The sequence below is a fragment of the Sturnus vulgaris genome, chromosome 13 (genome assembly GCF_052056855.1).
Source record: "Sturnus vulgaris isolate bStuVul1 chromosome 13, bStuVul1.hap1, whole genome shotgun sequence".
Lineage (NCBI taxonomy): Eukaryota > Metazoa > Chordata > Aves > Passeriformes > Sturnidae > Sturnus > Sturnus vulgaris.
Window position 1 is genome coordinate 8,880,418 of NC_142255.1, and position 13,833 is coordinate 8,894,250.

Sequence of the window (13,833 nt, forward strand, 5' to 3'; positions counted from 1 at the left end):
TATAAATGAGTTTTCACACGTCTTGCGTCTCATTAGAATTGCTCTGCTGGTGTTTTCGTACCAGGTGAAACATATCCTATTAGCTGATAAAACTGAGCTCACCTGGGGAACGTTTGCTGTGCCTGGGAGAAGTGAGGGGCAAAGTAACCCGAGGTACAGCAGTGTTTTGCTGTCCTGGCTGGGCTGTGACCCGCAGGCTGGAGGGGCAGCAGGAGCAGCTCTGGCATGGCCACGCAGCCACTGGGGCTGGCACAGCTGAGCCCGGGGGCTGTGACACTGCAGGCTGGCACAACTGACCTCAGCTGGCCCCTGCCGGGCTGCAGCTCTGGGCTCGCTGGGGCACGGCAGCTCCAGCTGCACAAGGTGATGGATAACTCGTTTTGGGTGAGTAGCTGCAGGGTCACAGAAGTGATGCATTGCAGAAAAGTTGAAATAACTGGCTGGGTTTCATCTCACTTGAACTGAAACGAATTAAAAACCTCCAACCCCACGGAGCAGAGTGCAGAAGCCGTGGGTTTATGCCGGCTGCTGATTCCGCAGCACTGCATGAGCATGGAGGGAGCAAAGCGGGAGAAGCTGCCGGGGCTCCCTGGAGCAGGGAGGCTGTTGGGGTGAGCGGGACCATGGCATGGCCCCTGTCAGCAGAATCCCATCAAACATAAACCCTCCCAGTCGCCCCAGCTAACACTCTCCTCCTGAGAAGGGGCTAATCTTTACATGCGTCAGCTTTTCCCAACACATCCTGGTTCACAAGTTCAGCAGCTTCAAAGTTATGTCTGATCATTAACCCTGAAAGACTGGAGATTACTGAAGCGTTTAAACTGCATGTTTGAGAGGGCTGAGAAGCACAAAGCTCAGGCACAAATCTGTGCCCAAATCCCGAGACAATCTTCCTGAGGCAGATGGAGGGGTTTGGTTCAGCTGTGTGATGCCTGCACATTGTGTAGGTTTGTGTCTTCGTTTCTTTTTAAAGCTGCTTTTGAGCAGCTGATGTTTCAAAAATGGTGATGGATTTTGGGTGTATCTGCCCATGTGGTCTGTGGTGAGTGTGGCTGGGCTTGCTGTTCCCATGGACTTCTGTAAGAGAGATGAAAGGGTCACAGTTCTTCATTTTTGACAATGACTTTGCAAAAATTCCTCTTTTCTTGTGCATTTTCTCCATCGCTTTTATTCTTCATATGACAGGTACAGAAGAAAAAGCTGTTTGTGACCATGTTACACATTAAAAAAGCAGTAGCAGGCAGAAGCTCCATCTATGGTGGAGCTAGTTTTCAGTTTATTTCCATGGGGTGGCTTTTGATGTCAGAATCACAGGGTAGGTTGGAAGAGGCCTCCTGAGGCCACCTGGCCTCCCTCTTGCTCAGCACGAGTCCAGCTCCCCTGGGCTTCTCAGCACCAGTGAGCCCCTTAGCAGTGTCATCCACAGCACCATGACAGCAATTTCGGAAGGGTCTAAATGAGCACTGAGGAGCAAAATCATTGGTATTCTCCTTGATGGGATTTAATCTTAATGCAGCTCATTAGTCTTCAAGGGTGGAAATCTTGAACCTGATGGTGCCAAAGGATTAACCTAAATTTAAATTCCGTAGGTACAGCCTCAAAAAATGGGAGGTGAAGGTTACAGAGTGAAGGAAGCCCATGAATACAGCCCTGTCTGCAGCACTCCTGTGAGCAGAGGTCGAGCCCCAGGTGTCCCCAGGGCAAAGCTGGCAAAGGGCTGAGGCTTTGAGCCCCGCTGGTGCTGATGTTCCTGAGCACCGGGAGGGATCTGCTCCAGGCAAAGTAGAGTCCTCATCTCATCCTTAAGGAGAAACTGCCAAAGCAGCCAGAATCGAGCACGAGCTGAGGTTGGTGCTGATTTTATTTTTCACCTGTTTGTATTGCTGCTACCTGGCAAACTGAGATCAGTGGGTAAAGCTGGATCCTGCAGCACAGACACCCTGCTGGGGCAGGCTGGGACCACTCCCTGCCCATGGCTCGGCGAGCTGAGGGGCCAGTGGGTGGGAGAACATCTCGCCTGCACATCCAGGCACCGTCCCACCTGCACATCCAGGCACTGTCTCACCTGCATATCCAGGCACTGTCTCCTGCAGGCTCCACTCCCAGGCTGGAGATGCCAGAATTTGTCCCAAGCCTGGCCAGTGCCTGAAGGGCGTGGTGGCCATGGCCAGCCTCTCACCCCGCAGGCACAAAACACCAGGGTGTGGCACCATTTCATCTTTTGTCTTTCATCTCCTAAAGCTGTTCCACAATGCCCAAGCAGGCTGGCATGTTTTCAGCACTGAAAATCAGATGGTGCCAACTTTCCAGTGGTTGTGCTTGGTGCTTTATGCTGTTAGTTTAGCGGAAGTATGCACGTTATGCCTCTTGCAAAAACAGATAGGATTTATTCCCTGAACAAGGTTCAGATCTGTTTTCAGCCATCTTCGTCTCTGTAGCAGTGTCTGTCTAGGTCAGAAATGTTGCTGTCAGTTTCCCATGAGCACAGGTTCAGTAGCATCCTCCATTGCAAGATCAGTCCTCTCCCAGCCACTTGCTTACCTGGCCACTAAGCAGTGCTTGGTTTGTGCCTGCAAAAGTACTCGCCTGAATATTTGTGCTAGTAAAATGAGTTATTTTTTTCCATCTGTATTTTTAGACATTAAACCCAGAGTTTAGTCATCAGCTCTGTGCTTCCTATCTATGTGCAAGTACTGCAGAGGAGATAAATATAGATACAGATATATAAATATGCATATGTGTAGATGTATGCATATATGATATACACACATAAGTGTATATATTTGTATATATACATAACACACACAAATGTATGTATAGATATAATATACAGGCTCAAAAACAACGCATTCATGCTATGCAAAAGACCTGTCCTGGAAAAGGAAATCTAGTACCTGGGGATATGGGCTTTCCCCAGACAAAATGAAGTTTAGAGGAGGAAGGAGGCCCTTGCCTTTGTGTGCCCTGGAGGAGTATGATCCTCCTGCACCAGACCATCTTTGGGGCATCAGCAGAGAGCAAGGCAGGCTCATACAGTGGCCAAAAGGCTTCTGGCAGAGTCTCTGAGATGTTCAAAGAAATGGTGCCAAGCCACATGGGCCAAGACTTGCCAATGGCTGCAGGAGCTGCTGCCTAAGTTGCCTCAAGTTTTACGAGGGAAGATCATGGTCTTACACACATGATGAGTGCCCAGCTTCAAACCAGGAAAAATAAGCAAAATTCTTCCAGAAGTTTTATTAGCATTTTCTCTCATAGTTACTGGAAAAATAAGGTGATACATTAGTCATCTCAGAAATACAGCAGAGCAGCATAAGGGCAAGGGGTGGGTTTTTAGTCATGGTAGTTTTTGTAACTGAAATACAGTCTTCTTAAATAATTTTAAGTACAAATCTGAGCAGGGAGAGAGCTTGCTACATCATTTTATGCTGCCTTTTTACCTTATTTTAGAAGCCCAGATAGCAGTGACAGCTCCCTCTGTAAGAGCAACCAGATTGTTCTGCTGTGAACTGGGGAACAAGCACTGGCAGTGTGAGAATCTTGGGCTGCTGACAGACTGGCAATGCCCTGCACAAGGTGAGCCTCCTTTCGTGTCTCTATGGGTGTGGAGAAGTTTGTACACATATATGTGCATGAACACACATGTAGACATATGTATGTATGTCTGTATACTTACACATGTGTGTATACACAGATTCTACTCATGATTCTGCATATATACATATATTCATCCACATAGACAGGTTGTATATGTCAATATATGGACATGGATGTGCATAGAGACATTATACATCTATATGTACATATATAACATACCTATACTTCGTTACATGTAATACACTTATATATTGTATATATACACACATATCCAATATTTTATATATATGTAAAATATAACTTTTGTTGTTGAGATCATACTGTCCCGAAGGAAACGCAAAGGCTGGCACTGGTTTGCAGCCCTCTCTGCAGTTTTAATCCTGTCCTTCAGCTCCACCATGCTTGCTGAAGGGCTGCAGTACCTCACTGTGTGCCACAGTGGGTGGGAGCTGGCAGAGCCCTTGGTTCAAGCACTAAACATTTAGACCAAGGTACAGCTGTTTGGTTTGGTCTGTTTGTATAATTTTTATCTGTAGATGACATAAGGGGCCATAAGCACTTGTACTACACATAAGTATTGATTTCCAAGGGGAAGTGGCTGATGAATCACTCAGGTCCAGCTATAAAAGATGCCCAAGTGCTGCTTGACCCAGCAGTCTCCTTGGGCCTGCAGGGAGTGACTCCCCAGCAATCGTGAGGGCAGTGGAGACAAAGATGAATGGCTCATTTCCCCTGTAATGCACCACAGAAACACGCTTTTATGAAAAATAGAGCACAGACAAGATGGAAAGGGCGACAGTCATATTCGAAGGTAGCACATACCATTTCTTTGTGGCAATTTTGCCCCTGTGACTGACAAAAGCAGGACAGATCAAGTGTCTTCCATCAGACCTGGATTAAAAATGAAGTTATGTTGCTTGGAGAACTGACAGTCCCACCAGAAATGATAGATGCTGCTGACAGTTCTGGCTTTGCAATAAAAAGCCTCTTCCCACATTGTCGAAAGAGCTTCTCTGGTATGGGCATAAATAAGGCATTATTTGAATGGAAATGTTAACAGCAAGGAGCTGTAAATCATATAGGTCTGTTACAGTAACAGACCGTAGCTGAAAAGCATGTTCTTGTTTCTCATATATATGGAAATGTATGTGTGTATAAACAAGACATGCACATCTATTAATATCTCTATATATTTATATATGATTCTGTGCATGTTCTGTACACATAATGGTAGCTAAAATTACTTAGCAAACAGTCCTTCCCCTAAGAGCAAATGTTTGGTGTGATGCACTGAGGGCTGTTGTGTAAGATTTGACTGAGTATCTTTACCATACATAAAGGTTGTAACGTAGCAACCATTTTTTTCTGCTCAGAAAACACTGTTTCCAAGCTAATTATTACTGCCCTTATCAGTGGCCACTGTCTTGGCTCCTGATGCACTGCTGGGCTGGGCAAGAGGCTCAGCAGCTGCAAGCAGCCACAAGCAGGATGAAGGTGGCCATGGAGAAGAGACATGGCACGAGGGCTCATCCTGTGGGTGCACACTCATGGCGAGGGAGATATTTGGCTTAGGAGCCTCAAGTGAGACAGGGGGCTGCCCCTGGCTGCTCAGTGGGACTGTGGCCACTGCTTGGGAAGAGCCCACAGCCGAGGCCATGCTGCCAACCTGCTGGAGCAGTCAGGTCTTTCACTATGTCATATAAATAAATATATACATCCATGTATACGTACATCTATATGCATGCAAACATATGTGTGTTATATAAATATATGCACACACACACACACACACAGAGACATCCTTTCATGGACATTGGGGTGAAGGAAAATTCCATCTCTTGACATTCATAACAACTTTCAAAGGACCAAAGCACTGACCCTAGGGGACAGTGTCTGCAGTGCCCAGCTGCCGAGTCTGGATGATCTGCTCTGCCATGGCCCTGCAGCTGGAACCAGGGCTGGCACTGCTTCTCTGCTGGAGCCAGGGCTGTCCCCACTGCCCCACCTGGGAGCACCACAGCGATGTCCAGCAATTGGTCCTGTGAGTGAACCCCCGAGCAGGGACAAGGGAGGAGACTACCCTTGACAAATTCCACCCCAAGTGCATCTCTCCCAGCAGGCTCTGGCCCTGGAGGGGCACTGCCAGGCTGGCTGGGCACAGGACAGGGATTGCTCCGTGGTGCAGAGGCCAGTGCAGTCCTGGCTGTGGCATGCTGGCACCAAACTGGGCACTGCCAGCACCCTGCACTGTCCCCAGCCATGGGCTCACAGCTGATGGAAGCGTTGGGTGCAATGCCAACATGGGGTTATATAAATGTAAAAGCATTTTATATAAGCCTATTTTATCTGCAAATCATTTCTATTTAGAACACCTATTTCTACTGGAAACACTAAAACCATATTACATAAGAGCTTGTTTAAATCCTTTGGCTTAAGGCTTGGGCAGGGGGAGGGGTTGGTTCAGGCATGGTGCATTCAGGCTGCAGTTTATAATCACAGTCTCAACCGGCGGCCAAAACCCCGTCTTAAAATCCTTTCTGCTTTCATTCCACGCTGCCCTGACAATAGCAGAATACTTCCCTGAAGGGTAATTTTCCTTTTCCTCAGTGCTGCCTTGATGTTTGGAAACTTTCATTTATAGTGCTCTGGATGTGCTGCCAGCACAGGAGAGAGGCAGCTAGCAGTGCCCGTCAGTGTCCCCGTGCCCAGGCTGTGACAGTGGGTGGGAACGCTGCTGACATCACCTGAGAGGCTGCCGAGACATTCTCAGAAGTTAAAAAACGCATTAACTGGAAATGACCATTTAGTACCATAAAATTGCTTATGTCGTCATTGATGCAATTATGTTTTCTAATGAATGAATTATTCCCTGACCCCTCTCATGAGGGGGAGGCAGGAATGGCAGTGGTGATGGCCATCAAATCCATGTCCAATGCATGAGGGCAGCTGGACCTTTTGGACGCTCACATTGCCCTGCTGCCACCCTGAAAAACCTGTGTTCCCACCATGTGCCAGAACAAGCTGCTCCTACAAGGCTGGGTAAGCTGCACATCCCCACCCTGCTGCTGGGCCATGGTGCACATGAGGGCTGTGTTACAGCCTCCCCACGGCAGCACAGCACAGCTCTGGGGACAGCAGCCCCTGCTCATGCAGCCAGAGGTGCTGTGGTGGCCACCACAGCGCTGCTGGGGCAAACAAGTCCTTACACAGCATTTGGATGATACTCTCACCTTGCTTTCTAGTGTGAGTGACTCCGAAAATGGAGAAGTGGAGATGCCACTCACAGTGGTGATGCCATCTGTCAGAACTCTCTGTTGGCCTGAGCCATCAATGCTGTCCTGGTGAACAGCATGGCTTCAGCAACAGCAGGTACAACTGATCTTCCCTCCTTTACAGTCAGTCTAGACCAACCCTTCTGTCTTCCCCAGTCCCCTTTTGAAAGTAAGGTCAGGAATCACTCCTCCTCACTTGCCTTCTAAGGCAGCATGGCCAGGGCACGGTCTCCAGGCTGAATGTACCCTGTTCAGGTGGGATGTGCTACCTCTGCAAACACAATGCTCCCCCAAACGAACAGGGCTGGGTTCCCCACTGCTCTCTCATCTGGAGTTACCTTTAACCACCATCACTGCTCCAATTCTCCCTGTAAGTGCTCCACATTCAGGTGACATGGTTCATTAGTTTCTATAAGTGCCCAGGACACCACAGAGATTTCAGGAACAAAGTAAGAGCTAAAGCTGTAAATTATTTTCCTCCTTACCTTAATTTTCCAACTCCCTTAAGGTGACTCAAACTCTCAGCAGAGGAGGAGCCTGGTTTGTCCCAGCCCAGTCAGCACCCTGCTCTTGCAGGATGAGGTCTAACTGCTCCATCTTCCATTTTCCCTGCTGTGTAGTGGAGAACACAACACACAAATTTCTTAGTGGTGTGGGAAGAAGGCAATTAACATCTGTGCATGCTGCAAAGCCTCTTGAGACTTGCTTTCCCTCTGCAGGAAGTGAAGGTGTCTTCGACTGTTGGAAAGCCATGTCATTCCCAAATTTCTGTGAGCTCAGCTGTGTGGGTGATGAGGCTGGGGTGCTATGTGGCATGGAGATGGAAACGGAGTGTCCTGGTGCCCAGAAGTGACATTCCCTGCTGGGAATTACCCCAGGACATGAGCAGTAGCATCTCCAACTTGGTTTTTAAAGCAGCTTTGTGAGGATTTTAAGGAGAATAAGTTGGCCTGCTCCTGACCTGCTGCCACTGGTCTCAGTGGCAGAGAGCAGGGTGCCAGTGCTGGGGGATGGAGCCTTCCTGAGCCCCCAGGGCTGCTCAGCCCCACCATCCCCAGGGCCCTGCCTGCTCACCCAGCTCCTCACACATCGCCACTCAAATCGCTTAAGCAAATTCTTCTCATACTTCACTTGAGCCAGACGCTGTAAATTGGATTGAAGTGGTGCCTGGAGAGATTTCTCGTGTCAAATATGTAAAACTAACATGAATTTGAACTCTGTCTGGGCTGCCACAAGGGTGTTGCTCCCCACACTCCTCTCCTGGCATGCAGGGAGCTCCCCTGATTTGGCTCCTTGAATTTGAAGCCAGCTCTCTTGTGACACTGCCCACAGACACCAAAATTGATGTCAAAACCTGCAACAGTGGAGCTCATCTTGAAAATACATCTCTTTATTTAGTCTTGGACAAAAATTGTGCAGGGGCTGATTGTTAAAGGAGCTGGGCATCCTACTACTCCAGAAAATGACCTGAGTTCCAGGGGAGTCAGGCCACTGACTCCAGTCAATTATTGCACTTTGAGCACTCCATCCTCCTATTATTTATTACTCGTCATAAAAGTCAAATGATGTAGTAAACATCTGGGACATTCATGGATGAGCATGACTTTGACTATTTCAAGGACCTGGAGAACAAATCTGTCTCATCTTTTGAGCGTGGAAGAAGAGAAACCGAGGTTATAGGATACACTGGTTACACTCAGGACCCAAATTATCTGGGACACTCATGAGAAAAGCAAGTTGCAGATATACCCGGGAAAGCCCCGTTCCCCTGCTGCAGGACCTGTGTGGAGCTGGGCAGAGCCTGCCCTTCACTGAGCTTTCCTTCCAAGCCCCACAGCCATGCCTGGCCAGCTGGGATGCCTAACTGGGGAAAGACATGACGTCTAGGAAGAACTGGCTGATTAAAACTGGGGACATGGTCCTCATCCAAGGGCTGTTCTGCACCCATCTGCTTCTGCACTGCATTGACAAACACTGGCAACTTGCAACGTACTCAGTAGATTCAATTTAGCCTTGGAAAGTAAATAAGTGGATAGCAGTTTGGACTCATGGAAAATAGCAATTTTCATTTTACCTAAAGAACCACCCAGTTTGATTTAGCCTCAGAGATTTTAGTATGCATTTTCTAATGGCTCAGTGATCTCATAAATTGTGGGGCACTGAGTTCACACTTGCTTCTGAGCACGGTCCACATGTGCTGAAGCCCGGGACCTGCAATGTGGAGCCCTCTCATGAGCCCACCACACTGTCCAGGCTGAAACCAGGGTCTGGCACTGCAGCTGCCCTGCTCCCAGAGCAGCAGAAACACCTCACTGCTGGGTGTGCAAGGCACTCAAGAAACTGGTTGGGCACTGGCCAGCAGCCCCTCACCAGCCTCTGGCAGGTCACAGACTGGCCCTGGGGACGGGAACCAGCTCCCTCAGCCACCCCAGGGCTTGCCATCCCTGCCATAAATCCACAGCACTGACTGCTGCTGTCAGTGCTGGAAGGAAGAGGCAGTTTAGTGAGAGACAAACACTGTTTGGTTTTTATTTGGTCGTAGCTGGAAGGACGCCATGGATGGCAGCTCGGAGAGAAGGCTGTGATCAGCTGGGAGATATCCAGCTCCCTGCTGGCAGCCGGGCTCTGGAACAGCTCCATCCTGCTGCCTGGCAGCTCCTATCTCTTAAATAAATGTGATGCCAGGCTGATGTGCTGGAGGAAATGGTTTATGACCTTCATCCAACAAAAAAGAATTCAGGCAGGTGTTGAGAGAAGGCGAGTGAACACATTGGTGGAAATAGCCGTAATCAGTCATGATTTGGGGAACACAAGATTCCAGTCTGCTGCCAGCAGAGCTGTGCTGCCTCTGCCTCAAGGCTTTGGTGTGGGCCTGCATGTGAGAACTGGGTGTTTTGCCCCAAACAGCCTGTGCCAGAGCCTCCCTGGCCCCAGCAGCCTTCTGCAGCCAGACAGCCTTTGAGCTCCACTCCGTTACCAACTTTCCAACATCCTGTTTTCACTGGGATTATTTTAATCTCCCGGTTTCCCATCATATTTTTCCTCCTGCCCATGCCAACATAGACTGCAGTTCCTGGCAGGCAGGATGGAAAGCTCCTCCCTGGGCTGCAGCAGCATTTTGGAGGATGAGCTGGACTCCGCCCTGTCACACCTGGCTCCTCTGCACTGCTGGTGCTGGTACCCAGTGCTGGCCACCACGGCCACCCAGCTGCTGACAGCACATCACTTTGAGTCCACTCAGTCAATCACTCAAGCAGCTCTGTGCTTTCTTACTTTTCTCTGTCTTGGCTGAAGAACCAAAACACCTGCTCCACTGCTGATGTCTTTATGGCTTTATCAGGGCAGAAGAGATGCTGCAAGGTCCTGATTAACTGAGCCATGCAGCAGTGGGCAGCCAGCCTCTTCCATGTTCCAGCTGCAAACCTTGAGCCTCTCCATGGCTGCCCAGCTTGCCAGAGCTCCTCTTAGGCTTCCAGGGTTTGCTTTTCTCCTGGATTTGCTCTGGATGATGAAGCTCCTTGCCCTGTGCAGGTCCCTAAGCCAGTCACAAGATTTTTACCTTGCCTTGCTGGAAGTGGATGCTGTACTCTGTGTGATGCAGTTACAAAGCCAATAGAAATAACAGGTACAAATGCCAGCAATCCCAAAGGACATTCCTGTCCACTACACAGTCCAACAGACTGGCACCTTGCTGCTTCACAGGGCTAGGCATGATGGAAAACTGAGAGACTCAAACACCTGAGGGTCTCTGTGTATAAAAGCAAGTAAAAAGAAAATAAAGAACCATGGAAAACCAGTGAAATATCATGTGTAAGAGTCCAAAAGATAATTTAGTATCTAGAAGTAATTTAATCTTTCAATATGTGTCAACATCAAATATGCTAAGAATCCAACAATAGCAGAAAATATCTGAGACAAATATGACACAAAACAAAACCCAAACCCATCTGCTTTCTTAATCATAGGCTTTAACAACGTTTCTTCTAGTTACCCAGCTATTTCAAGAGTTGTACTGTCTAAATCTATACCCAAACAAACACAGAAGTCACAATAAATCTGTTATTCAGTTATTCAAGTCTATGGTTTAAATCCCTCTAAATGATAAAATTCAAGACAGACATTAAATGGAAACATTGTTTCTCTACAGCTTCTAGAACTGAAGATTTAAACTCTAATCCAGTCTGAACGGCATCACCAAGAACGAGAATGAGAAAATGTCCTCCCACTGCCTGACTCTGGCTTTGGAGCATCCATTGCTGAAGCCTGAGCTGCAAATGGAAAGATCAACAATCTTGTAAAGCAGAAATTCCACCCTGGCTACACTTGCTTTTTGGGAAGATGCTGTGGAGATGATTACACAGAAAAATGATGAGGTTTATACTTACCTTGTGGGATTAGTGTGGCAATGACGCTTCCACACTACACAGCACCAGAACTCTGGGATATGGCTTGAGGAAAATGGCAAAATTCAGATAGAAAGAAAAGCCTGTATTTTATTAGGCCTCACATCTATTCTGAGAGTGGCCAGTGATCTTTGACCAGGCAGGCAAGGGATCACCCACTTGCCTTGGACTGTGTTCAACCATGAATGGTTACTAGAAAAATAAAATAAGCCTAAACCAAAAATATATAAAATATAAAGTGTAATATATATATAATATAAAGTAATAAATATTACATATATATTACATATATATTACATATATATTACATATATATTACATATATATGTAATATATATTACATATATAATATATAATATATAATATATAATATATAATATATAATATATAATATAATTGTAATATATAAAAATATAAAGTGTAAGCTAAGACACAAGTAATGCAGAGTGATACCAAATTAGGACAAAATAAATCAGCCTTCTACCAATGTTAAAACTGAAGAAAACCCATCAAATCATCATCCACCAATTCAGTAACAACTCTGCTCTAGAAGCACAGATTGGATGTAAGCATAGATTAACCCAAGTCCCCAGGGACAGATGGAAAAGCCCTTCCCTACTCCCTTTCCCTACAGCCATGCTCATGCTGAGGGAATCGCTTCCCAGTTCCTTTGTGCTGGGAACGAGGGAGCCAAAGCTGGGACATGAAGGGCAATGGAATTGCTGGCTTTGATGCTGGACAAGTCACAAGTTCTCTGTCCCACCCCCAGCTGCCAAACGCACACATTGGTATTTCATGCCACACGTAGCAATCCAGGCTGGGTGACATAAAGGTTAAAAGTAATTTTGGCTGCAGTAGCCCAGCACAGAGATTACAAAAGATATTTTATTATCAGAGTTCTCTATAGAAGGGCTGCTTGGCAGTCAGGATGCAGCAGATTCCTGAGGAAAGCAAATGACACGTGTGGCTGCTGCCAGCTACTGACCCAGCTATTTGCAGAGCGTGGCCATAGCTGGCCATCACCACATCCCCAGGGGCTGCTGGGCACAGCTCCCTCTGCACATGGCCTGGTGCACACAAATCACCCCATCAACCATGCTGCTTCCCCGCCAAAAGCAGCCACTGAACTTTCAACAGTCAGTCTTTTAAGGAGTTCTCCAATAGCACTCAGCATAAGCAGATAACCATTTTAAATATAGACACTGGAATGGAAGCCCTGGTGCTGGGTGCCAGCAGCGATCTGGATTATTTGCTTGTTACTAAATACCTCCTGGCATTACTTCCCAGGTTGTTCAGCTCGAGCCTGACACAAACAGTGGCAGGACAGCAAACAAGAATTTACAGGATTTTTTAAGAACTGAAATAATTCAAGGAGTAAGGAACAAATTGGTTCAGGGCTGCTGTTGCTCAGGGCTGTATCTTTGGAAGAATGAAGACAGGTTCCTGTTTAAATACGTGTAAAACCCAGCTGAAGGCTTGACAAGTACTTCCAGATCTCAGCAGCAGGAAAGCAACATGAGTATAAATAAAGAAAAGAAGACTTGTGGGAGCAGATTTAGCTCAAGGATGCTTTTCCTCCTAATATCCAGCAATAATTGCACCACAGTGTGCCACTTAATTCCTTGGGAACCTGCCTACAGTTCTCTGGGGTTTGCAGTGTACACGTGTAGAGTAGGGGATAAAAATCCACATGTGGAAAAACTCCTACATACCTGACTATCACAGAGGTTAGAAGGGGACAGAAAAAAAATAGCAACATTTAGTTCCATATGCAAAAAACCCTCTCTGGTTAATGCCTGTAAAAAAGGCATTAAAAACCTGTTCATAAACCAGTGCCTCCAGGCAATGAGCTGGACCCAAATGGGAACTTGGCAAGGCTTTAAAAGGGTGCAGCAGGCGTGGCTCTAAGAGCTTCTGCAGCACAGAAGAGGCAACAGCCTGGCGACAGGAAAACAAAGTACATCAAGGCACCGATTTTGCTGCAGGCAGTGAACCCTTTGCTGCAGGTACAGGTGCCCTGCTGAGCAGGACTGGGACTGGCAGGAGCAGCAGGGCCTGCCCCAGTGCCCAGCTGGTTCACAGATCCCCACATCCAGCCTAGAGCCCCAGCAGACCAGCTCTGCTCACAGCAGAGACCAGCTAAGCTGTGCTACTCACACTGCCATCACACCACTACCAGCAGCATGGGCAAAGGCTTACAAAAATAGCTAAGATTATATATAGCAACTCTGATTGAATTAAAATTAAATGCAACTCTGAGAAAGCTAACTGACCATGGCTGAGAACTCTTGACCAGAACAAACTGTTCAGCAATTATTAGATCTCATGTGATGACAGGATGTGTAAAAGGCTCTGTCCTGGTCTGTTGTAAACATCACCTCTTCCAGCTGAAGCTCTTGTTAAATATACTTTGAAATGCCGCCTTTTAACCAAAAGCCACTTGGAGAAGAAAGGTTACTTTAAAAATATAGTTAATGTTCTCATTTCTTATTTGCTTTTTTGTTACATAAGGGTGTTCCATTGTACTTGGCAAGCACCTTGGTGTGAAACACTGGTCCCTTTAT

At 47.1% G+C, this 13,833-nt stretch overlaps 1 long non-coding RNA gene across 1 annotated transcript; it reads left to right on the forward strand.

The window, feature by feature from the left end:
- The first annotated feature begins 344 nt into the window (after positions 1–344).
- LOC106851863 (uncharacterized) lies at positions 345–12,795 on the forward strand. Its single transcript, XR_015806493.1, has 5 exons — positions 345–1,847; positions 3,448–3,573; positions 6,491–6,633; positions 6,837–6,963; positions 11,014–12,795. It is a non-coding gene; the product is annotated as an uncharacterized LOC106851863 (long non-coding RNA).
- Positions 12,796–13,833: the final 1,038 nt, after the last annotated feature.